Consider the following 19,806-nt stretch of genomic DNA (forward strand, 5'->3'; position numbering starts at 1 on the left):
TATCTGGAGACAACAGATGCTGGAGAGGATGTGGAGAAATGGAAACACTTTTACACTGTTGGTGGGAGTGTAAATTAGTTCAACCATTGTGGAAGACAGTGTGGTGATCCCTCAAGGATCTAGAAATAGAAATACCATTTGACCCAGCAATCCCATTACTGAGTATATACCCAAAGGATTATAAATCGTTTTATTATAAAGACACATGCACACGTATGTTCATTGCGGCACTGTTTACAATAGCAAAGAGTTGGAACCAACCCAAATGCCCATCAAGGATAGACTGGATAAAGAAAATGTGGCACATATACACCATGGAATAGTATGCAGCCATAAAAAAGAATGAGTTCATGTCCTTTGCAGGGACATGGATGAAGCTGGAAATCATTGTTCTCAGCAAACTGACACAAGAACAGAAAACCAAACAGCACGTTTTCACTCATGAATGAGCATTGAACAATGAGAACACATGGACACAGGGAGGGGAACATCATACACTGGGGTCTGTTGGGGGGTGGAGGGCTAGGGGAGGGCTAGCAAGGGGTGGAGACATTGGGGAGGGATAACATTAGGAGAAATACCTAATGTAGGTGATGGGGGGATGGATGCAGCAAATCACCATGGCATGTATATACCTATATAACAATCCTGCATGATATGCATATGTACCCCAGAGCTTAAAGTATAATTTTAAAAAATCACCAGCAAAATAAATAAATAAAAAATCACTTGCACAGGAATCCTCATCTCAGAAACATTATCTGTTTCTAACCTAAGAAAAGTACGTACTAAACCTAAGGCACTATGCGAAGCAGTATATACAACTGTTGCCTTCAAAGAGATAATTGAGTAATCACAATAGTGTGTGCAATTACACAGCTGATATAAATTATGAAATGATGTTACTGAGAAGGAAGTGATTATCATTCGCAATTCTATTTACACAAATTAACATTTAAGCAAATTCTTTAAGGGTGAATGGATGGGTAGGTATTACCAGGATGAAAAGAAATGAAGGGGATTTGGGGCAAAAGAAACAGATTCTGCTTTGATAATAGTTTCCCTGGAAAGGGTTTTTGTAGACTTCACTTTATTCTGGAGCTAGTGTTTAACACAGACCTGTGGAAGAAGAGCTCCACTATGAACTCTGAGAAGGGAGGGACTCTTTCTCAGTTATACTGGTTATATCACTAGTGTGTAATACAGGGCTTAACACGGATGGTCTTTAAAATATTTTTGGACAACTGAACCCAGAAACAAACACATTCTGGCTTTTCTGTTTTCTGTTATGTTCCCCAAATTTAGCAAATTTAAGTTCTATAGAGAATCTGCATATAATAATAAAACAGTCAATAGACTAAGATTTTTTTTCAATGTGCTAATTCATTTAAAAAAAAGGTAGCATTTAATCAACTCGCTTAATATCTTTAACTTCCTACTGTGTTGCAGGCACTCTGCTGTTTTCTGATTATGAATGCTAGTCATTAGGAACTTAAGATTTATGATTTGGGCATTAGTACACATTCAGCAGCCAATTGTGTGACTTGAAGCAAGTAATCTATCGCTGTGAAAATAAAAACAGTGCCTATCTTATAGGGTTCTGTGAAAAGTATATGAAGAAATGCATGAAAAATTGAAATCATAGTGTGTGGCATATAGTAAGTGCTCAATAAGTGTTAGTTGCTATTTATGTTAGTGTTATGATTGTGACTATTATTTTCTGTTATTCTCTCCTGCACCAGATTTATATAGGTTCTGTGACTTTCTTTGCTGTGGAGTCAGACTTTTATTGTGTTCCATTCTTTTGAAACATTAAGAAAGATAAATGAGTATAGCATACTAGTTACAAAAAACCTGACATCCCCCTCAGCTACTGAATGCTAAGTTTCTTCATTTGTCTCCAAAAAAAAATGATTAACTCTACATCTTGGCAAGACAAATTCATATGTAATCAGTTGGCTTCCGTTTAGTGAATGACTGTGTAGATTTTCAGTGTGACCAAAGGAACTGTTGCCTGCAATTTCTCTCCTAGCAAACAAGGAAAAACAAAATGCCTTTGAGATACGAAAAAACAACGTTAAAGGTGTACAATCAAACACTTAATACATACTCAGATGTTACATCAGCCAGTGTAAATACTGAAGAAAGATTAGGTGTTTTCACATTTGAAGTTAGAACATATGAATTTTGCACATTTGATTCTGTTCTGTAATTCTAAAAAAATGTTGCTCAGCTTATTTTATTTGAAATGAGATATTAGTTTTGATTTTCCCATTGGTGATTTTTAAAGAATTATAATGTTCCACTTAATATGTTTCAAATATTTTTATATTAAAATCCCTAATTTGATAATAAATGGGAAGTAGAGCCTCATGATAATTATTTATCCAAGACTTTAGTATTTAATACATGAATAATATTTATTTTATTTTATTTGGGATAACTGATACTTCAGTCACTTGCCAATAACTTCAGTATGATTTTCTGCACATCATAATTTGAGGAGGACACTGGGAATTTTTAAAAGATAATCTGCCTATCAAATTCAGTGAGGCCTGTCATTTCTCATTGCTTGGTTTAGTGAAACCTGCTTAAAGACTTGACTATGAAATATCATATGCTTCTTGACACCTATACTTCCGACATAATAAAAGCATCAAAAATGGTTATTAAACGTGAGGCTTTAATTTTGTCTCAACTCCTTTGTACTTATTTACAGTTGAAATATTATAATTAAAAATCAGGTTTGCTATTTTACACTAATTTTATTCATTTAATTTATTTCAAAACGAAAATGATATACAATGCATGTAACTTTTATTTAGCATCTCACTGTGATCTAGGAAATGGTACTTGTTCTTTAATATAAACTTGGAAAATGTCTCGTATCTGTTTCTAATACTGTTCACACACTGCTTTGAAAATTTTCTTTAAAAATCTTCAAATCAATATTTTTTTTTCATTTGGTTCCAGCCAAAATAGTCTTTACCTGCTTTTGTGAAAATTACTTTCTTTGGCAAGTAGAATGGCTAAATCTGGGTCATGAATATCAGAAGTTCATGAATTTCCAATTTATGTTGAAAGGCTCTAAAATATTCTTTGTGCATTGAGAAAACTTATTTATTCAAAATAATATATATAAGAAAATTAAAATATCACAAAAATTACTCTAGGACTATCTGGGAAAATGTTACGTGAAAATATAATGCTATGTTTAGGTAGTTCATTCAATTTCGTCTTCAAGACCATCAATTTTTATCACTCATCTGAATAACTTATGATATGAAGCAAACTGATCAACAGCTACTTAATTGGATTCAAAATTTTTCTAAGCATTGTACATAGTGCAAAATAAAAAGAAGACATTGATTTTACTTTTAAGAAGGTTAGTTCTTATTTGGGGATATATGCTGAATAAAAATAATTTTATCAGAGAACAGTTAAATATAAATCTTTGTGGCATCACTCTAAGTTTATGTTTATAAAAGAGGAAAATCATTAAAGGCTGACATTTATGGAAAACTTTCCAGGGGGAATTGTCGCTCACACTTGGATTTGAAGAATGTCTAGGATTTAAGCACAAAGGAACAGACTATCACTGAACTGCTTAGATTTGCATCTAAAAGAAAATATCTTTTTTCACTTTTAGAGAAAATATGATATTAATTTTTAATGACTAAGACAAATATTAATAAAAATATCATAAAATTTGTTGTTGGTGTAGACTTTAAATAAATATTATTAAAAATACAGATAGACGTGGCCGAGCTTGGTGGCTCACGCCTGTAATCCCAGCACTTTGGGAGGCCAAGGCTGGTGGATCACGAGGTCAGGAATTCAAGACTAGCTTGGCCAAGATGACGAAACCCCGTCTCTACTGAAAATACAAAAATTACCCAGGTGTGGTGGCAGGCGCCTGTAATCTCAGCTACCCAGCTATTCGGGAGTCTGAGGCAGAGAATCGCTTAAACCTGGGAGGCGGAGGTTGCAGTGAGCCGAGATCACACCACTTCACTCCAGCCTGGGTGGCAGAGCGATGTCCTCTGTCTAAAAAAAAAAAAAAAAGAAAAGAAAAAATACAGATAGACAATTTATAAATTGTGTCTTTTTTATATCTTCAGACTATATTTTAGTAGGCAAATATTCAGTTGTGGAGTCAGACAGATCTTGATGCAAATTCTGTTTTTGCAATTTAACAAATACCTGATTTAAGGCAAATAAGTATCAGTTTCCTTATCTATAAAACAGGGATAATAAATGGACATAATTTCATTGGTTTCTGAGTAAATTCTTAGAAAAACTTAGGCATGTACCCTGTCCATAGAACCATAATAAATATTCAACATATGTTAATTATTATCATTAACTATCATGTCTTATTTTTATGTATTCTGCTTTATTTCACAAAGGATTTGGAATGGCAAAAATAATATATAAAATAAAATAATAATATATACATTGAATGATTCCTTTAACTCAAAGAATTTTTTTTAATCCCTCAAAGTTGGCCCTTACAATCTCATGAGCCTACCTCTTCTGCAATAGTCTCTGGGCCTAGGGGAATTAAATAGTTTTTTTTTTCAGACTTAATTTATGTTTAATACTTATACTCTGTCTTTCTAAAAATCTCCTAAAAATAATTGCAGCAAAGGTAGCAAACATCTCTAATATAAAATTTCAGTGTGCCTGAAAGATTTAAATAATTTACTTATAAACTACCAATATTTTTATATCAATGAAAGTAGATCTAAACTAAAAAAAAAGTTATATGCTTAAAATACATCTAAATCATTACTCATGGATTGAAAACAGGTATATTTTAAAAGACAAACTAAACTGAGTAAGATAGCTTTAAAGTTTCTGCAATACAATTGGATCACATACAAGTACAAAGCATTTTGCAGAGTCCTTTATTTTAAATTTCAACTTTTATTTTAGACATAGTGGTACATGCACAGATTTGTTACATGAAAATATTGCATAATACTGAGGTTTGGAGTATAAATCCCATCACCCTGGTATTAGGCATAGTTTTTTAATTCCCCCCCACGCACTTTCCATCCTCTCGTAGTCCACAATATCTATTGTTCCCATATTTATGTCCATGTGTGCTCAATGCTTAACTACAATTTATAAGTGAAAACATTTGGCATTTGGCTTTCTATTCCTGTGTTAATTTGTTTAGAATTATGGACTCCAAGTCCATACATGTTGCTGCAAAGATCTCTGCAAGGAGAAATAAAAAAAACACTGCTGAAAGAAATCAGAAATGGCGCAAGACATGGAGAAACACTTCATGCTCATGAATAGGAAAAATCAGTATTGTTAAAATGGCCATACCACCCAAAGCCATTTACAGATTCAATGCTACTTCTATCAAATGACCAATGTGATTTTTCACAGAAGTAGAAAAAAAAAAGATTCTAAAGTTCAAATGGAAGCAGAAAAGAGCTTGAATAGCCAAAGCAATCCTAAGCAAAAAGAACAAACCTGGAGGCATCACACTACTTGACTTCAAACTATACTATAAAGCCACAGGAACCAAAACAGCTAGGTCCTGGTGTACAAAAACACATAGACCAATGGAACAGAATAGGAAACTCAGAAATAAAGCCATACAACTACAACCATCTGATCTGACAAGGCTGACAAAACAAGCAATGGTAAAGGACTCCCTCTTCAATAAATGGTGCTGGGATAACTGGCTAGCCATATGCAGAAGACTGAAGCTGGACCCCTACCTTTCACCATATTAAAAAAATAAGTCAGAATGGATAGAATATTTAAATGTGTGACTTCAAACTATAAAATTCCTGGAAGACAACCTAGAAAATACTCTTCTCAACATTGGCCACCATCCATATAAAAATGATCTGACTTGCTTCTCCTTGCCTTCCACCAGCATTGTGAGGTCTCCCCAGCCATATGAAACTGTAAATCCAATTAAAGTGGCAATAATGGGCATTCTTGTCTTGTTCTGATCTTAGAGAAATGCTTTCGGCTTTTATCCATTACATGTGATGTTATCTGCAGTCTTGTCATACATGGCCATTTTATGTTTGGGTACATTCTTTCTACACCTAATTTGTTGAGTTGTTTTAAATTATGAAAGGAGGCAAATGCACACATCCCCTGAATCGAAACTAAGAATAAAAATAAAAAATAAATCCCACCATTTGTAAGATGCTGAATCAAGTTAAGAACAGTTATTAATAGTTATTTTTCTTGACCATAGCTCCTTCATGTGCTGTTTTCAAAGCTGGGTTGTTGAATGAAATGAAATTTTTGGTATGCAACCATGCAGGAGAAGTAGATCTAATATTTCAGATTCACCTGTGAATAAAATATTTTAAGGGCTTTCTTCAAGGGTCCTTTATTCATTTGCAGAAATCTATTTCTTAAGAGCTTATAAGTGTTTTCACTTATTGCCTGACAATATTTTGTAGAGTCATCCTCTTAAAGAAATGCACATCTGCATAGCAGTTGATGCTTACTGCCCACATAATATGCATAATAAAATATGCATAATATGCATAAGGAAATGTTGTTATGTAAAATATTGCTGCTTCCTCCACCTGGAATGTTCTTCCCCAATCTAAGTGTGTTCTCTCTCCTCATCAATTGGGTCTCTACCCCAATGTTATCTAATGAGAGAGGCCTTTGCTGAATTCCTTATCAAAAATAGTTAACTCTCTCCATGTTCCCTCAGCCAGTCCTTCTCTCTTTTCACCATGATTAGTTTTCTTTATACCATCTGTCACTTGCTAAAAGGATATTATATATTTATTTTTCTAATTAATTATTATAAGTCTCTTTTATTAGAATGATAGCTCCATGAGGATGAAGATTTTGTCTTATTTTATGCTATGTCTCCAGCAGTTAGAATCCTTAGAAATTGCCCAGGATTATCTGAATGTCTCTCTTAGAACAATACCTGGTACATAGTAGCAATTCAGTAAAAACATACTTATTGAAAGTATACTCATATTGTGCTTTTGTTTACTATAGAATTCATCACAATTGTATTAAAATGAGTCATGTCATTAGTTGTATATACCTTTATCCACTCTCCCACTGGAATATAAAATTGTGCCTTTCTTTTTCATTGCATTTGGATTAAGTGGAATAAACACCAAAAAAGTTTTATTGCTTAGCCTCATGAAATCTAGCGATGCAGTTTTCTATGGAAAATCAGCATAATGAAAATAAATAACAATTTAAGAATTTAAATGAAATATCAAGACAACATAAAAGTTAGGAATCTGACAATATGTTAGACACTCATATTTGTTAATGCTAAGCTATTTCTAGTAATATGAGATTAGATGGTAAATAAGTATCTGGCATATGTTCTTACAAGTATTACAAGAATGAGATAGAATGGAAAAGTAAAAAAAAAGATCACTTACATAAGAGGCACAGTTCAAGTATTTTAAAGATAACGACTCTTATAAAAAATAGTAAAAGTATTAGAAGAACATTAGCATAGATGCAGCTGTAGATCACCACTACAGGCAAGTAGTGAGAAAAAAGACTGGAAGTTAGAGTACCAGATGATTAGAAATTTAGTTTTAGAACTTTGGACTTCAACATCTGTCAATGACTGTTGGGAAAGCAAGAAAGACTTTTAATCATCTTTGTACAAAAATAAAATTGACAGGCCAGGTGCGGTGGCTCACACCTATAATCCCAGCACTTTGGGAGGCCGAGGTGGGTGGATCACGGTCAAGAGATCGAGACCATCCTGGTCAACATGGTGAAACCCTGTCTCTACTAAAAATACAAAAATTAGCTGGGCATGGTGGTGCACGCCTGTAGTCCCAGCTACTCAGGAGGCTGAGGCAGAGAATTGCTTGAACCCAGGAGGTGGAGGTTGCGGTGAGCGGAGATTGCACCATTGCACTCCAGCCTGGGCAACAAGAGTGAAACTCCATCTCAAAAAAATAAAAATTAAATTGACATTTTAGTGATAATTATGGAGGCATGGTAATGTAAATATAGTAACAAACTAGAGGAAGGAAAATCAGATAGACCAGTAGTGATAAAGTAGCAAACACTTCCAGTGGAAACTTAAAGTAAGTAATAGGGTAAAACACACTTTTTTCCAATCAATATTGAGTTCCTACAATATTTTCTGACACTTATTTCTCAAAGGCAATAGATAATCTGCTGTACTCAGAACAGGAATCTGTCATTTACTTCTTCTAAGCAGATAATATGTCTAGATATTTTCCAGCTATTATATTCTATAAATTGCCTAGGATTATCTGAATGTCTCTCATAGGAGACTATTAGGGCAGTCACATTATTTATTGGAAATAAAGATTTTGTTTATGTGCTTATGGTCACAACACTTATTTTTAAAAAACATGGTGAGTATTGACCTCTGCTTAAGGTTTAAAAATTTTTGTTCCTAACTTTAGAAGAGTGAATTCCCCATCTGATTCATGTACAAAACTCCAAATAAAGTTATTTGGGATTATACATGAGGAATTAAGAAAAAAATATTTCCATATAAATAAATAAGCCTATATACATTTAAGACAACTTATTATCCTCTTTTAAAGAAAAAAAAAACTCCATTACAGATAATATAACTTAGAAACATCTTGGATTATCTTCAAAAGAAAAGAAACACGTAAGCTCTCTCAGAGGATAAAAAAAGAGCTGTAATAGCAGGTCAAAGGAAAAGTCTTGTTGAGATCCATTAAGTTCTTAAAAAGATATATTTTACCAATAATTGATGGCACAAAATGATGTATTTCATTAAAGAAGAAAAAAAAATAAAAATTAACCCAAGTGCTCCTATAATTTCTATTAAAATTGGACCCATGAATCTGAAGATATTACTTAAGTTGTAATTTTCACAGAAAATCTTGAGATTATTTATGTTACATGACCAACCACAGACTAATTCATCTTGGTTAGTGTATAACACTAAATGCCAATGGAAGAAAAAGATGTGCTGGGAGAAGGTCTTGACGTGTGTGTGATGGAGTATATGTTGTTTGCTGAGAAGTGATGGCAAGGAACACTGAGCCATCCCAAGGCAGAAAACTGCTAGAATAGTAAGCAATATGTACCAGTCATGTACTAGTTAAACTAGTTACCAAAACACAGGATACATGACCTTGTCCCCATTGCTAACTTGCAAAGAGTGCTTTCTAGCGTATTTCTGTTTTAGTAGTGAACAGGCACTATCTGCCTTAGTCTATCTTTATTCTACAAGGAAACACTGAGCACCTATTTATTAAAAATAATCACTTGGTCACAAAGAATAAATACGTGGGTCAGAGTCTGCTCTGGGCTTTCAGCTGGGAAATACTGTCAGCCCCTTGACATCCCACTTTGATCCCACTTTTGCACTCTATGTTTGTGTCTGTTTCTTAATTCCTTCAATGCTGCCTGGGTTGGGGTCTCCAAGACCCAGCTGGTCTCGGCAAAGATCAGTCACAGCTGGAGGCGGAGTTTGTAATTCCACAGGAAGGACATTGAAATTTAGCCTGAAGTAATGTATTACAATGCCTTTTCTTATTACATAGTTACACTTTTATGGCATAAATTGTACTCAGAGGTAACACATCCCAGTGATTGCAGTTATTCTGAGTGACTTTATAAAAACAGTCTTTTGGAAGGAGAAGGAAAATTTTCGCATTGATAATAATTGTTATTATATTAAAAGCAGTGGCTTTTTACTAACTTGAAACTGCAACTGATCCACTTGCTTTCAACGATCATTAAAATTATAATGCAATAATTGTAAATAGTGAATTATTTTATTTTTTAAAATTGTAATTAATATTATTGAGGACTAAGCTCTGATTTTTTTTATCTTACCCAAATTTCTACCTAAGGGGTCTAGGGAGTCATGCCCTACAAACCATAAATTTCCATCAGATGGGTTTTATTTGACCCTGTATATCATGACTTACTTTTCAGTCTTACTGTGGCATAACATTATGAGACAAGGAAAAAATGTTTAATGCCAAAATATGCTTCATTGCCATACCTTGAAATTGCCCTGCAAAATCTCTTGTGGGAAAAAATCCACATCTTATAGAGAATCCCCATTCCCCTTTGTTTTCCTTCCTTTCTTTCCAGATCCAGGAGGTAATCAGCTAAGAGACAGGCACCCTTTCAAGTCCTATAAGAAACATTTTACAACCTGCTCTCTCTCTGAAGCCTGCTGAGAGATTCCTCTGCACAATAAAACTTGGTCTGACAATTTTTTATCTTAACCTGAACATTCCTTTCCATTGATCCCAGGTCTTCAGATAAACTCAAACTAATTGTCAACCAGAAAATATTAAATTTACCTATAGACTGAAAGCTCCCTGCTTTGAGTTGTCCTGTCTTTCTAAACCAAACCAATGTATTTCTTAAATGTATTTGATTGATGTCTCATGTCTCCCTAAAATATATAAAACCAAGCTGTGCCCCAACCACCTTGGGCACATGTTCTCAGCACCTCCTGAGGGCTGTGTCATGGATCATGGTCTCTCATATTTGGCTCAGAATAAATCTAATATTTTAGAGTTTGACTCTTTTCATCGACACTATCACTGTTACTTTATACATTATTTTAGAGACTTAGGAGAAAGATCTCCTGCTTTATGAATGTATTATAAATTAATAAAACAGTCCAAAATATCATAAAATAGCAAAATTATTTTAAGGAAGGGGGAAATGTCAGAAGAAATCTAATTTACTTCTGGTTTTCATCTGCTTCTTCCTATTCTATTCCACTATATTTCCCAGTGGGAAACCAGCCCCTCACTGATCTAAACCTTGACTAAAACTAGTTAAATGGCTTAGTTTAAAACAAATTTATCATTTTAATTCTGAGGAGAAAATGAATGATCAAGAAACAGTTTTGGTATCAGTTTTTCTTGATGTCAGATTAGTGTTGCTTTGAGGATTGTGTTTTTAATGCTGACAAACACACACAAATCTTCACATTTATCCCAAGGATCATAATATTTTTTATAGCTCTACAAATTCTCCAGGCCAGCCTATTTCAATTATACCTTTCAATTTTCGAGCCATTTATTCTGCCTGTGTGGATAGGTGATTCTACAGAAGCCAAGACATTTCTTATTATTCAACAACACTTTACTTTCCTACTTAGATTACAAATAATAAGTGAGGTTTCATGAATGTGTAACACAGTATGTAATACCAGAGAAAATTGCAGGGAGCCTTATACAGCTATTCATAAACCTCATGATTCAAGGTATTGCTCTCAAAAGGGGAAAGACATTTTTGTGGAATGTTGAGCGTGTTTCCTGTTTGCTCCCAGGATGGCTATAATGCTTTATTTCCTGCAATAGAATTAGGATGTGGTTTTAGAATGTGCTTATAAAATATATAAGAAATAAGATTGTTTGGTTAATTAATGTTATGTATTATTTATATAACTAAATCTATACCCAACATCTCTTTCCCTCTCCCTACTCACCAGAACGCAGCTATAAAAAGCAGATATTTCTGTACAATTGACCTAGAATATTTCGAGACCTAGAATATTTTGAAGAAACAGGTTATGGTTAATTATGGTAGAGTATGTTTTTTGTTATCCTTTTTATATTGTGATTTATGAAACTAAATAGATGTCCATTTTTTGTTTATTGACTATCAGAAACCTCAGAGGTAAATCTCTCTTCCTCTTTTGATGAATATGCTGGAGCCAAATGATTATTAAAAATTACTTTTAAATTGAGATATTACATCCATACAGTAAAGCACACAAATCTTAAGTGTACAGATTGATGAACTTTTGTTATACTATGTGATTTTTAAGTTCATGAATTTACTACCTAAATCAAAATAGAGAATATTCCCAGCACGCTAGAAAGCTGCCTCCATGTCCTTTTCCTATCAAAATCCCACAAAAGGTAACCACTATTCTGACCGCTATATAATTTGAAATGTTATGACACTTCATACTACATTAATCATTCTTATTTTTATTTTGACTTATTTTTCATTACCTACTTCTAAATTATGTTTTTTGATTTGTCTTGAAGTATAAGACATCTTGAATTCTTAACTCGGGACAAGGTAATTCATAAAATATTCTTACGCCAAGCAGGGTGGCTCACTCCTGTAATTCCACACTTTGGGAGGATGAGGTGGCTTAAACTAAGCCATTTAAGGTCAGGAGTTTGAGATCAGCCTGGCCAACATGGTGAAGCCCCATTTCTACTAAAAATACCAAAAAAAAAAAAAAAAATTGACCAGGTCTGGCGGTGTGTGGCTGTAATCCTAGCTACTCGGGAGGCTGAAGCAGGATAATCTCTTGAACCTGGGAGATGGAGGCTGCAGTGAGCCAAGATCGTACCACTGCACTCCAGCTTGGGCGACAGAGTTAGACGCTGTCTAAATAAAATAAAGTGAAAAATATTCTTAGGCGTTAATTCACAAAACTGGTAAGTGTGTAAAATTATAATGGGAATGTAGGCACTGTGGAGAACAATTACCATATACTTCTGAGACATCAGAATGCTTAAGCAGATAAAAAGGGGTCCCTGGAGAATCTCCAACCCACCCGACAATTGTTTACATAAAATGCTTTTGTGCAGATGAGGGAATCTGTCCAGGACTTGTCTGGGCACGTTCACAGCAGATTGGAGCCTGACATGCGCACTGGAGAAGTGGGTAGAGCCATGGGGAATTTGTGCCTTATGCAGGTGCGCTCTTTAGCTTGTGTGATGACCTGGGAATCAATCTGTGAGGTGATGGCCTGTTAGCAGGACTCCATCTCACTTTGCTGGGTTTTTTTTCTTTTTGCTCTTTTTCCAATAAAGTCCTGCTCTACACATCCTTTCAATGTGTCTGTGCGCCTATATTTTTCTGGTCGTTTGACAAAAACCTGGGTTTTAGCTGAACTAAGGAGCAAATTTCTGCAACATTTTTGGTGCCCAATGTGGAGGTTGAGGGAGGTTGAGTAAGACAGAACCACATTTTTTTTTCTTTTTGATTTTATTTTTCATTATTTATTATTTTTCTTTTTTTGAGACGGAGTTTCGCTCTTGTTACACAGGCTGGAGTGCAATGGCGCGATCTCGGCTCACCACAACCTTCGCCTCCTGGGTTCAGGCAATTCTCCTGCCTCAGCCTCCTGAGTAGCTGAGATTACAGGCACGCGCCACCATGCCCAGCTAATTTTTTTTTTTTTTTTGTATTTTTAGTAGAGACGGGGTTTCACCATGTTGACCAGGATGGTCTCGATCTCTTGACCTCGTGATCCACCCGCCTCGGCCTCCCAAAGTGCTGGGATTACAGGCGTGAGCCACCGCCCCCGGTTTTCCTTTTGATTTTAAACCCTTTTGTCTTTGGACTTCTGAGAGTAGAGAAAATTATGCCTCCCTCCCCATTCCCACATTGCTCCCCAGGGTCAGGAATGTCAGCCTTTTCCTTCTTTTTTGGGGGTGGACAGGTAAACTGGTGGCTCCCCCAAGCCCATCTTAAGTTTCTCTCCCAGTTGGAGAAACATATTTGCATAAGAATAAGAGATTCTTTCCCCAGGCATCTTTCCAGCCCTGCCCATTTAACTTTTTGCCCTTTTCTCTACCCTGTTAGTAGTTAACTTTTAAGTGGAGATTTTTTTTTCCTTTTAGATGTTTTACTAGGCCAGGAATGATCAGGATCACTGTTTATATTCCCTGTAAAGTTTTAATTATGAGAAAGGATTTGTGACTTTGGTCTTAAGTTGTAGCCAATCTGGTATGATCAGTAGCAAACTTTGTTGCAGGCTTCCATTTTGTTTTGTGTCCTTGGGAGCATAACCTGTAACCACATGGCAATGTTTTGTTTAGCCTCTGTAATTTTACAATGGTGGCCAGGTTCACTCTTGGCTTTGGGAATGAGTCCTTTCTGGTTTGATTTCTGTGTGACCTTTGCTACTTGTTGATTGTCTTCCGCTCCACGAACTGCCTTGGATTTTTCTTTCTCTAAGCCTTTACTAAAGTTTGAAAGCCAGAAATACTGGCTGCTTGGTGTGGCTTAAGTCGGGGAATGGGGGAGTCAAAAGGATTTTCTTAACGAGTGCACAGCTTAATTAAAAGTGGATATTCAAGTTTTAGGTATATTTAGAAGGCCTTTATGCTTTTCTTTATTTGAATTTTGTTTTGCTGGAAAAAGGTTTTTTTCTGTCAACTGAATTATTTTTCTCAATTTTGCCTTGCCACTCAGTGCTCACATGAGAGGCTCTAAGAAAACTCCTGCGGGCATGGGACTCCTTGGGAAAGACAGAGAAGGTGCCACTGACCCTGTTTTGGGAAGAAATCTGTTTTTGAAAGAGAACCCCAGGAATTAAAAGTGGATAGATTCCTCTAAAAATCTGTTTATTTCCCCACATATGGCATGTTTTCCTAGCCCTGTCTCTTAAAGGGCTCCACTCAGAGACCAATAATCCAATTAGGAGATTGGCGAATGAAAAATCTTAGGGCTGCTGAGTTTTCTTCTGCCTGTCCGTGTAGTTATGTATGTGTTGTGGGTGTGATGTCTATAAAAAAAGAGAGCATTAATTAATTGACTTAAAGAAGAATAGGCTCTTGGAACAAATATTTTTCTAAGGGGAAGAGAAAAGCTGTGGTATCTTTTAGTTCACATGACTTCAATGTTTGAGAGAGAAAAACAGCCTAAAAGATTATTGGTAAAATGCAGATGTCATCAAAAAGTAAATTTTTGCCTAAGGTAAAAGTATTGTTTTGAATTAAAGAAGATAAAGCTAAAAGTTCAAAAAGTTGTGGAAGGATTGTAAAAATTCATCTTGCAAATGAAATTTTGTGTGTGAACATATTAACTAAATTCAAAAGGGTATTTTCTGGTTTTTCTGTTAATTGAGCGTTGAAATAAAAGCACAAGGTACTCTTAAGGCACTAAACTGCTCTTTAGCAAAATTTGTAAAGCGTTAAAAAAGGTTTTTGCTTTTTAAAAAAATTTCTGAGTCATCATTTTGACAAAATAAATAGCTTGTGGTCATCTGGAATTCTATTTCATAACATTAAATGTTTTAAATTTCTAACATTTAATAGGCTTCTCAAAATCAAACTTCAGTTTCAAAATTATGTTTCCTGATGCCTGGCTTTTCGATGCTACAGAGGACCCCTGAAGCATCCACAAGAGAGGCAAACAGATGAGTTAAAGTGTTTAGGTACATGGGATTGCCAAAATGATGTTTAATTTTCAGGTTATATTTTAGGGAATAATATTAACATAGCTTCCAAAATTATGTGAGATTTCTAAAATTCTAATGTCTGAGTATATGCTATTAATCACAAGTAAGGTCGTTATGTTAAGTTTTGTAAACCTTGGAGATAATCACATTTCTTTGTCAATCTTGTCTCTGACTGTAACCACCCTGTACATTTTGTTATTCACAAACAATGTTTGTCTTGTTTTGATCTTTTTCGAAAGAGCTTATAATAAACTATGGGACCCTGACAAGTGCTCTCAAATACAGTTTTCTGATAACTTTAGAGACTATAACATTGGAATAAAGGAAAACCATACAGGACTCATGAAGATCTGAAATGTTCACGAATCTCAAGCAAAACAAGAGCTAACTAAATGGACTAATAGAAAACTGAAGTAATCTTTTTGACTTTTGCTTGAAATATTGCTAATCTTTGTTTCATTTTTCAGAGTCAAGGAAACGTATTTTGAGCTATTTACAGACTTTAATAATTGAGAAAGGTGTGAAAAAAATTTGGAATATGTTTGTTTCTCTCGGACTGGGGAGAGATTGGGCATACATAGTAAGATTGGACAGGGGAGATAGGGCATACATGGATAAGAATGGATACTCCTACTGCCTAAACCCCCCTATTGACACGAGTGAAAGCCGCTTTGACATCATGAGTAGCACCCTGTGGTGGTCACCAAGACTCATGGATACAAGAACGGAAGAAAGCAAGAAGAATGCCTCATTTTCCCTCCCTCATATACATCTAGAATTTGGAAACTATCTGAGTATTCTTAACTTACGGCAATATAGTTATTTGCATCAGAGCAATAAGAATCCTTTTGCAACAGGATACAATTGGAGAAACTGTTTGTTTTACCAGGGCTTGGACTGGAAGGGTATGCTTCCTTTTAAGGAGTCAAGCTCATCTTGCAGAGCTAATAAAAGCCCTTTGGGAAAAGTGGGCTCATATTCTGGGCTACACAGTCCCTGTACAGGGTTCCAAACCTGTCGAGAGTAAAGAATGTAACTTTCCAACAGCAACCACATAGTCTTGGGACTTCAAGAAGAGAGGAGTTTACCTAACCAATAGGTATTTGAGGATACAAACCCATGGCTGGGCCCACCTTGAAAAGGTCTTATCTGGGATTCCTTGTGGAACACAGTCCCATCAAAGCCAATCTAAAAGGTGTACGTAAAGCCAGGTGTGGTGGCTCACACCTGTAATCCTGGCACTTTGGAAGACTGAGGCAGGTGGATCACTTTAGGTCAGGAGTTTGAGACCAGCCTGGCCAGCATAGTGAAAACCCATCTCTATTAAAAATACAAACAATAGCTGGGTATGGTGGCACATGCCTGTAAGCCCAGCTACTTGGGAGACTGAGGCAGAAGAATCATTTGAACCCAGGAGGCAGAGGTTGCGAACATGCCACTGCACCCCAGCCTAGGCAACAGAGTGAGACTCTGTCTCAAAATAAATAAATAAAGAAAAATATAAAGGCATATGTAGAAATAAGTATTCTTCCCGCACTTTATGCAAAGAAACAGATCAAGTACAAGACTAAAGTCTATTTTGCAAACAACGCAGTCTTATGATTTGTTTTTAACAAATGAGGATTAGAGAGAAATTAGGTTTCAAAATTTATCATACATTTGCCGTGAAATTCTTGACTCATTAGTTGTTTTTTAGTTTTTGCCTACATTTTAAACTAACCCTGCTTATTCCTGTAAACCAACCAGTGATCACCAGCTGCAGCTCAAAAGGAACAGGAGGGATGGGTATTGTAAAAATCTGGATCAATGTACTAGTTCTGAGCAATTGCCTTACAAATCCTGCCAGGTGATGGAAATGGGTGCCCATCACCCGGAAGTCTCCTTTTTGGGAAAGTAAGACCAATGGATTTAACCAAAGCCAAACCCCATGCACTCAAATCTTAGCAAGCGTATCTGGGAGTTATCTGGGAGTAATCTTAGACAGCTATCTGGGAGTGTCACAAGACATCCTTTTCTCTCCCTTGCTGGAGAAGGACTCAATTTCACAGCTTCACCGTAGCATTTGGCTTATGATAAGGAGTTCATGCAACACCCCTCCCCACTGAGACACATTTTTGGTCCCAAGCTCAATTCTAAGTTTGGGTGAAAGCCCCAAGAAGAAAACTGGATCTGGGCCAGGTGTGGTGGCTTACACCTGTAATTCCAGCACTTTGGGAGGCTGAGGCGGGTGGATCGCAAGGTCAGGAGTTCGAGACCAGCCTGGCCGATATGCTGAAACTCCATCATACTAAAAATACAAAAATTAGCTGGGCGTGGTGGCACATGCCTGTAGTCCCATTTACTGGGAAGGATGAGGCAGAAGAATCACTAGAACCTGGGAGGTGGAGGTTGCAGTGAGCCACGATTGTATCACTGCACTCCAGCCTGGGCAAGAGAGTGAGACTCCATCAAAGAAAGAAAGAAGGAGACAGAGAAAGAGAGAAAGAGAGCAAGAAAGAGAAAAAGAAAAAGAAGAAAGAAAGAAAGAAAGAAACTGGATCTGAGGGACCCAGAGGAAGATGACAACAAAAGTTAAAAGGCACAGCACAGGTGGGCATTACTAATTCCTGCCAGTTGAGCCAAGCTTCCCGTTTCATGGATAAAGGTCATGCGAGAATTCATGGCATAAATGAGTTCTAAGGAATTCAAAGACTACTGACAGCAGGGGAGATAGGGCATATGCAGTTAAGAGCAGATACTCCCACCCCCTAGGCAACCCCTGTTAACATGGTTGAAAGCTGCTTTGACAGCCATGGGTGGCACCCTATCATAGTCACCGGAACTCAGGGATATAAGGACAGAGGAAAGAAGAATACCTCACTTTTCCTCCCTCATGTATCCTGGGTATTTGCTAAGAAGAGAAAGAAATCAGGGATGCCTGCTCCCCTTTCTAGATGAGTAGCCATTCATCTTCAGTCTGTACCCCTTTCAAATGCAAACTGAACCTCTGGGACTCCTCTGAAAATGACGCTTTCTTTTTTCCTTTTTCCTCCTCCGTCTTTTCTTCACAGCTAGGTAAATTTGTTTTTATACATTCCCCTCAGGTGCATCCTCCAAACTGGGAAGAGTTAATTCCCAAACCTTAGACTGGTTGGGCTCAGGGGAAGGGAACCCAGAAGCTGACATGGTGGCAAAAGGGTAAAAGGTCTTTTTTTTTTCCTTTTTATACCAGTCAGGCTTTTGACCTCCCTCTCCCTGTGCAAACCAGTAAACGGCCTTGGGATTTTTTGAACTGTCCTTAACCCCCCCTTGTGTGTTTTCATACGTTTTCTAATAACTCTGTTTGTCTCTTCTCACCTTCAGGCCGTCAAACTCCAAATGGTCATGCAACCGGAGCCTCGGATGATGGTCCCTTTTGCTGGAGACCCTTAGATAGGCCTCTAAAGAAGATCTGACCGCCATTTTCTCAAAATAGAATCGGCCTTATGGCTCAAACACCTCCCACCGCCTGTCATTAGGGAGCAGTTAAGATTGGTTTTTGTCCTTATCATCTTTATTCTAACAGAAGATAGATGTACATCTTTAGAGCGGGGAATGAGACAGCCAAATGCCGAGACAGTTAATAAGGGGTCCCTGGAGAATCTCTGACCTGCCCCACAAGTATTTACATTAGATGTTTTCGTGCAAATGAGGGAAGCTTCCCAGGGCTTATCTGGGCATGCCCACAGCGGACTGGAGCCCAGCAAGCACACTAGCGGAAGTGGGTGGAGCCCCGGGGAATTCAAACCTTATGCAGGGGAGAAACCTGCTTTCTTCAGTTTATGTGGTGACCTGGGAATCAGTCTATGAGGTAGAGGACCTATTAGCAGGTCTCCATCTCACTCTGCTGAGTTTTTTTCTTTCTTTTTTTCCTTTTCCAATAAAGTCCTGCTATATTCACCCTTCAATGTGTCTGTGTGCCTAAATTTTTCTGGTCATGTGACAAGAACCTGGATTTTAGCTATTCTAAGGAGCAAAGTTCTACAGCATTTCTCCACAACTGGTTTTTAAATAAATAAAGCTGAAATACTAATATAATCTTGTCTTTCAAATTTCAAAAGACAATCCTTTACTCTCCCCCAGTCCTCTTTAAAAGAGGTCTGGTTGAGTCACTAGGCCTTTGCTATTTCAAGTGTGATCCTTGAACCAGCAGCATCAGGAGCACCTGGGAGTTGTTAAAATGCAGAACACCTGGCTTGCTTGAACCAGACTCTCCATTTAAATAGGATCCACAGTTGTGCTTCATATACGTATTAAAGGTCACTCTGTGTTCCAAGGCTCCGGCTTTCTCCAAGTAAAGGTACCGTCTTTTCCTCCTCTTGTCTCTCCTGGCCCTGGACCCATAAATGGCTTTCTGCTGTCACTAGTCCCTTGTTAGACTGTGTAACTCTGTCAACATCTTTGTAAATAGATCCTTTTAAAATTTATTTTTTAGTCAGACACGTTTAAGTATGCAATCTGTTTCCTGATAACATACATATTATCCATCTTAATATCTATATATCTATCTTGATAGCTACATACGTACTCTGTCTTTATCTCTGTAATATTTTTAGCATCTCTACCTCTTCCTGAAATTCAAAACAGCCATTTTAATGTTTTTTTTT

General features: G+C 36.6%; 1 long non-coding RNA gene across 1 annotated transcript in view; it reads left to right on the top strand.

Annotated features, from left to right (window-relative positions):
- Positions 1 to 19,107, top strand: part of LOC105707394 (uncharacterized) — a 35,680-nt gene extending 16,573 nt beyond the window's left edge. Inside the window, exon 4 of the long non-coding RNA XR_001105061.2 lies at positions 18,524 to 19,107. This is a non-coding gene — a long non-coding RNA (uncharacterized LOC105707394). The remainder of the gene's footprint in view (positions 1 to 18,523) is intronic.
- Positions 19,108 to 19,806: the final 699 nt, after the last annotated feature.

Source organism: Aotus nancymaae, unplaced genomic scaffold (assembly GCF_030222135.1).
Source record: "Aotus nancymaae isolate 86718 unplaced genomic scaffold, 86718_ANA_hifiasm-v0.15.2.pri h1tg000058l, whole genome shotgun sequence".
In the NCBI taxonomy this organism is placed as follows: Eukaryota; Metazoa; Chordata; class Mammalia; order Primates; family Aotidae; genus Aotus; species Aotus nancymaae.